This window comes from Lactuca sativa, chromosome 2 (assembly GCF_002870075.4).
Source record: "Lactuca sativa cultivar Salinas chromosome 2, Lsat_Salinas_v11, whole genome shotgun sequence".
In the NCBI taxonomy this organism is placed as follows: Eukaryota; Viridiplantae; Streptophyta; class Magnoliopsida; order Asterales; family Asteraceae; genus Lactuca; species Lactuca sativa.
The window spans coordinates 132098254-132105430 of NC_056624.2; positions in this window are offsets into that span (position 1 = coordinate 132098254).

A 7177-nucleotide genomic window follows, 5' to 3' on the forward strand; every position below is an offset into this window, starting at 1 on the left:
ACCAGTAACTTGGTGTTATAAAACATATTGTTGTGTGTGATTTGGTGAGTGAGTGCAAGTGAGCATTTTGTCAAAGTTTATCCGTTCCTTTTATCCAAAGTAGGATACAAGCGATATCTGTGGGCCCCTCGATGATTTAGTGATGGCACCTAAGCGCTTGGCCAAGCCGAGACTAAATTAATGTGTTCAATTGTAGTCTGTTGTCAGTCGTCATAAATCTGAATTCGGGAAACAGCACATAGACAGAGACAATGATTTAGATCCATGTCTCAATCTGTACGATATCTAGAATGGAGGAATATATGATCCCTTATCTAAAGGACACGCGTATCTGATAAGATCAGAGTTGACAGCGGCTTAGAAAGCTACGATTGCAGATCAGGATCTGAAGTCATACGCGGAATAGTTATTAGACTTATCCAAGTGGGAGACTGTTGGATTAGTGTCTAAGTCCATAACTATTTTGGTATGTACTTGACCCGATGGTGCATTGTCCTTTTGGGTTGCCTTCATCAAAGCAACTTGATAGGATGAATTATGGAGAGAAATGATTAATTATGATTTATTAATATATTATGAGAATAATATATTAAAGGAGATATCATATTGTTTAATTAATATTAGTCAAGAATTAATAAGAATTAAGTTTGTGGCTAAAAGACATTAATTAAACTTAAGGGACTAGAACTGTCAATTGTGTGATAGTTGAATATTGGGCTAATGGACTCCATATTAAAGGGGTGGACGAATTCTATGGGGATACCCATTAGAAATCGTCCAAAGGAATTTAAGAAAGGAGTACATGGGTTGCTTAGGGCCTAAGCATCCAAATTAGGGTTTCCTTGTTAGATAACCCTAATAGCCTCACTATTTAAGGAACCCTTAAGCCCCAAAAACGTGGTGAACTAATTAGTTAGGGTTTCCACACGTTTTTTAGAGCCTCCTTCTCTTCTCTTCTTCATCCTCTTGCTCTTGGTGTTTGTAAACCATTAGAGGAGTGACATTTGTGACTCTAAGCTTTCTAAAGTCAATACAAGAAGGATTTGAGATTGTTATTGCTACATAACAATCAAGGTATGATCTAAACCCTAATTCATATGTTATATTGATTAGATCTTAGGTTTTATAGTCTTGGATGAATTGCATGTACAATACAAAAACCTAGATCCAAGCATTAGGGTTGCATGAGTACATAGGATGTTCTTATGGCTAAAACCCATCAACTGGTACATCCGGAGGGATCACACCCATTACAAGTTCCCCGGTCTTGCCTCAGCCTTCCTCAATTCGAGTACGAATCCTCTGCTTTCAGTAGTATGGGCCCATACTACTTTCCACATCTATCCGTACTCTCCTCAAGGACTGCCTTGACTCCACCAAGTCCCTTTGACCACTGCTGATCTCTGTTACTCTCATCCTAGGCTTACCCTAGGGAACCTCTGACTCCACCCAAACCGGTCCTCAGCTGCTGGAGGCCTCCTTGTGAAGCCAATTAGCCACCACTTGAGTACCATCACATGTAACGAGGCTTAGATAATCCTTCAAGTAAACGACTCATCCCTACAACGGTTAGACTCAAACGAGAGCTGCGCAATAGGGCCAAATCCAGCATTCTGAGATTATTCAATCCTAATCACATGTGACGCGACGTACTCACCGAATGGCTAACTCCCATCGTTCAGAGTCCTATAAGCACAAAGCAAGCAACATTCGGACACAGGAAACTACTCAAGCAACTCTATCCTTATAACAAAAAACTATAATAGCATACAATGTTGAGCTCATACTACCAGGCATAACCTAAACAGGCTATCCTATTACTATCTACTCAATACTAGCATGCAATTCTCATAAGCTGAAGCACATAAAGCAGACACATAAGGCATCATTCCTAGATCCTTAGTCCTATTCTAGCATGTTGTTCTACTGAAACTGATAAACATAATATAAACTTGTATGGGTACTTTGGGGAATACTTACTTGAGCTCGGCCGGTTGCGCACATCACACACTTTGTTCTTTCCCAAAACTCTTTTATCTTAGTTTTTAGGAAACCAATTTTCTTGTAAAAATCTTTTAATCCCTCGATTTGAGTCCGGACACTCCCAAGGGTGTGTCTGAATCCCTCAAACCAGGGCTCTGATACCAACTTGTAATGACCCAGTTTTCAAGACCAAAAATTTCTTTTTCATTAACTAACTCATAAAAACATTCGTAAGAAAATACTGTGAAATCACAACATCTCATAAAACAATGAATCATGTCTAAAAACCCAAGTTATAAAATAAGAACTTCTCAGAGTACAATTCCAGAATATCCAAAGTGCGGTAAACAATGAGTATATGTATGATGTGCCGCTACAGCGCAAGCTCCTTCCCCTTCGCTGAAGAGATACCTGAAACCAAAATAGCAACTATAAGCACGAAGCTTAGTCAGTTCCCCCATCGTACCGCATACCATACAAACACATAGCATACACATACTGTCAGGCATATCAGGGTGCCCGACCTACCCCTTCGGTCATCTCGACCGGATACTGCCTAGCATACCTGGGTGCCCCTTCTTGTTTCACCTATTGCAATGCAACTTCTGGCAGACTCCGTTATGATGGAAGTCGCACTTGTTGCATTTTGGGAGGCTTCCAACATATGGTTTTCTCGATGTTGAGGTATTAGGTTCAGTGGGGGTAGGGGTTGCACAGCTCATTGCCTTTTGGTAGGTCCTTGAGTCAGTGTGCCCCCTTTCTCGTTCTAGGGCTATCGTTTCATGTTCTTGGATTTGTGGTTTGGGGTGTCCTTGTAGGCAGCCACTCTTCGGTGCCCTTGGTTATTATTACTATTGGAATTGTCGACACCGATTTCATTTTCGTTTGTGTTTATAGCGTTGAGTTGTGCCATGATGGTTGTCACAGCAACTGTCACTACGGCTTGAAAAGTAGCAGAGTCTATCTGCAGGATTCGTGTCTTGCTGGTTGGCCGCTTGTTTCCATGTGAAGGCATGATTCTGTTGCATTGGCGAGAAACGAATTCGTAAGTAACTTTGGTCGTTTTTAGTTATATCTCATCTATATACATTTATGTATACACGTATATAAGTCACATGTTTTTTTGTATGATTCCCAAAAGTTTCAACCATATTCTCAAAATGTACTTATGGTGATAAGTAGTAGTAGGTTGTAACGACCCAGTTTTCAAGACCAAAAATTTCTTTTTCATTAACTAACTCATAAAAACATTCGTAAGAAAATACTGTGAAATCACAACATCTCATAAAACAATGAATCGTGTCTAAAAACCCAAGTCATAAAATAAGAAATTGTCAGATTACAATCCCAGAATATCCAAAGTGCGGAAAACAATGAGTGTGTGTATGATGTACCGCTACCGCGCCAACTCCTTCCCCTTCACTGAAGAGGTACCTGAAACCAAAACAGCAACTGTAAGCACGAAGCTTAGTGAGTTCCCCCATCGTACCGCATACCATACAAACACATAGCATACACATACTGTTAGGCATATCGGGGTGCCCGACCTACCCCTTCGGTCCTTTCGACCGGATACTGCCTAACATACCTGGGTGCTGGCCTCCCCTTCAGTCCTATCAACCGGATACTACCTTGCATATCTGGGTGTTGGCCTCCCTAACGGTCCTCTCGACCGGATACTGCCTAGCAAACCTAGGTGCTGGCCTCCCCTTCAGGCCTCTCGACCGGATGCTGGGGACTATTTCACCCCTCTACTACTACCACATAGCATGTAACACATAACCATATTCTATCTAGTATGACTGGGTATAACCACCCCCTTTGGCCCTATCGACCGGTAACCTTGGGGACTATCTCCCCTACTGCTACTAGCATCTAATATCATATCATACTAGCTCATAACACATCAAGTAGTAGCAAACCTAGATGAATATCCCAAAGACAATCATCTAACATATGACTCCTACTGGTGGGCCGGCATTGTGGTCGTAGACCCACTGCTACTCGAAGGTAACTCACCTCGAACAAGTAGCTGCTGATAATCTGTGCGGGAAACCTCTGCCTGCTGCAGCTCCGGAAGTCCTTCGGCTATATTCCCCACAAAACACTCAGTCAAAAACTGATATATACTCTTGGGGTAAAATGACTATTTTACCCTTAACCAAGTCCAAGTCAAATTCAATCTTCCAGTTGACTCGACTCACCTAGTTGGGCCGTCAACTCGTCGAGTCCCTCTCCTTTACTCGTCCTTATCCACGACTCGGCTCGTCGAGTTTGGCAATGACTCGACGAGTTCCCCTTCTTTATGAACATCAATGAACCTTCATCCGACTCGCCAAGTCTGTTCTAGTACTCGTCGAGTCCCATGAACTTCAGGTCTAATACTAAGTCCAATGTGTTGGGTCACTCTTTTAGTCCGGCTACAACCCTTCTAACACCCAACAGAGTCCTTTTGACCCTCAACAGATGTGGGACACAAAGCCTTGGACTCGTCGAGTCCCAAGAACGGACTCGTTGAGTCGATAACGTCCATGGTCTATTTCCTCGATTTCTGATGTACAACTTTTGACCAAATGATAGATCCAAGCCTTTAAGCTCGATCTAGCACGTAAAGTTTCGAAATTTACGTGCATGCATGGGACTTTTGAGCCAAAAAGGCTCTAAAATGACTCTTGTGATGCATGGTACCTTCCTTGGGTGCAAAAGCAACCTAAATCTGCTTTGTGACTCCTTCCAAGACTTAGATTCGAAGTCTTGACCCCTAACCATGTTTGCAATCATGGTTGGCCACCTCATTTGGCTTAAAAAGCCCTAAATCTTCCCCAAAAAGGGATCTAATAATTGCACAAGCAAGGTACAGACTTTATACCTTTCAAGGACTGGAAATGATGCACCAAACTCGAATCCTTCAGTCTCCTCTTGATCCTTCTATGCTCTTCCTTCTTCCTTGAGGTCAAAACCCACAAAAATCACTCAAAAGCCTTAGATATTGCACCAAAACACTTAGGGTTTACTAGGGAGGGTTTCTGGGAGCATTAGGGACGAGTGGTAGCTGAAAGAGATGATTAAATAGGGTGCAAACCCTCAGATTAGGGTTTTGTCCCGTCAGAGCCTACTCGTCGAGTCCGGGACCCGACTCGACGAGTCCATCACTTAAATCCCGCGTCCCATCCCGCTTCTACTCGGCGAGTTGGTCCTTCAACTCACCGAGTCCAAGGCCAAAAATGCAAAATACTAAAATAAATTGCGTACCAAGAACCAAGTGTTGGAATAGTGTCTAAGGCTGCAACTATATTAGGCAAGTATTTGACCCGATTGTGCATGGTACTTTTGGGTTGCCTTCACCATAGCAACTTGACAGGATGATTTATTATGAGAGAATAAATATTATTAATATATTATGAGAATAATATAAGGAATAATAATATTGTTATTTGATTAATATAAGTCATAGATTAATTAGAATTAATTTGATGACTTAAAGAGATTAATTAAATAAGAGGGTATAAACTGTCAATTGTTTGATAGTTGCACTTTGGGCTGTAAATCCTTAAGGGATAGAGGTTGGACGAATTCTAGGGCTTGGGATAGCCTCAAATTCGTCCAAGGCTTATCTTTGGTAAGGATTTGGATTACTTAGAGCTTAAGTTATCCAATTAGGGTTTAAGGGTGAAACCCTAGGAGCCTTACAAGTATAAATAGACTCCTAGGGCAAGGGAAATCGGCACCTCTGCTAAAGCAAAGAAACCCTGGCCGATTTCTAATCCCTCCCCTCTCTCTCAAATCATCCTCCTTACTAGTTGGTGTTTGTAAGCCATTAGTGGAGTGACAATTGTGACTCTAGAGCTCCAAGACAACAAGATCAAACAAGAGATTCAAAGGTAAACTTCTAGATCTGATTTTGTATTGTTCTTATAATCAACTAGCCATTAGAAGTCTTGGTTCAATGCATGTTTAATTAGAGAAACCTAGATCCACGCATTAGGGTTTGCATGTGCACATAGGAATGTTCATATGGCCAAAACCCATCAGTGGTATCAAAGCCTAGATTGGTTTCTATTAAATTGTTGCTTGTTTGTTTGAATCTTACTTGAAAAATTCGAAATTTGTGTTTCTGAGTCATGGACTCGGCGAGTCCCATAGTGGACTCGGCGAGTTGGCTTGGCTCGGCGAGTCCAGAGTCGGTACTCGGCGAGTCCGAGCGTCAGGAAGAGCCAAAATCGGGATTTTTTGATATTTATCTTATGGAAACTTGCCTTTATCATATTAGATCAACCCTAATCCTATTTTTTGATATATATGACTATAATCTTGATCTAATTAAAGATATTTATCAATTAATAAAATATTTAATTTCCTTATGTGATAATTAATTGATTATTTTGATTAAATTGGTAAATTATTTTGCAAGAAATCTTTAAATAAATCAAATATGGATAATTATGGAATTAATTGTTAATTAAGATTATTTGTTATTTGATCCTCCATGTTTTAAATGTTTAAAACTTGCCCTCAAGTTTTGAAATTTATGTTTTGTGATTAAAAGTTTAATTTAGACAATTTAAATTTCAAACCCTAGAATTTTACAAGTTTAAAATACAACCCTATACTAATATAATATTACAAGATTAATATATATATATATATATATATATATATATATATATATATGTATAACTAAAATGCTAGTCTTACCGTTAGTAGGCCTCATTCACGAAGCCGATCTATAAGGTGGATATAAGGTTGCGGCCTATAAAATGACGCTTAATGGGTGTACACTCACACCTACCGCTTGCTTGATCGGTGGAGGGTCGTTAGCCGAACGGGTAGGATAGGACAACCTCATCCTCTCATTAAAAGTATAATATGAAATACAAAGTAACTACATGTTTTTTTTTTAAATTTCCCAATCTTAGTCACTTTAGGAAAAGTGAATTGATGCAATCCCATGAAATTACACTTTGTACCCTTGCTAAGAAGTTAGTGGAGCGTGTGTGGTTTACCGGCACACTAATTGGTTCTAAGCAAAGGTGGCAAAGGGTGATTCATTGTTTATCATAGTTCGATCGAGCGCGTGTGGTTTACCGGCACATCGAATAGGTGATCGTTACAATGAAGGCACCATGTGAATTTGCATGGTAATTCACACCCGCTTTGTGATCCTCGGTATCCCAGTCACAAACAAGAGGGGCAT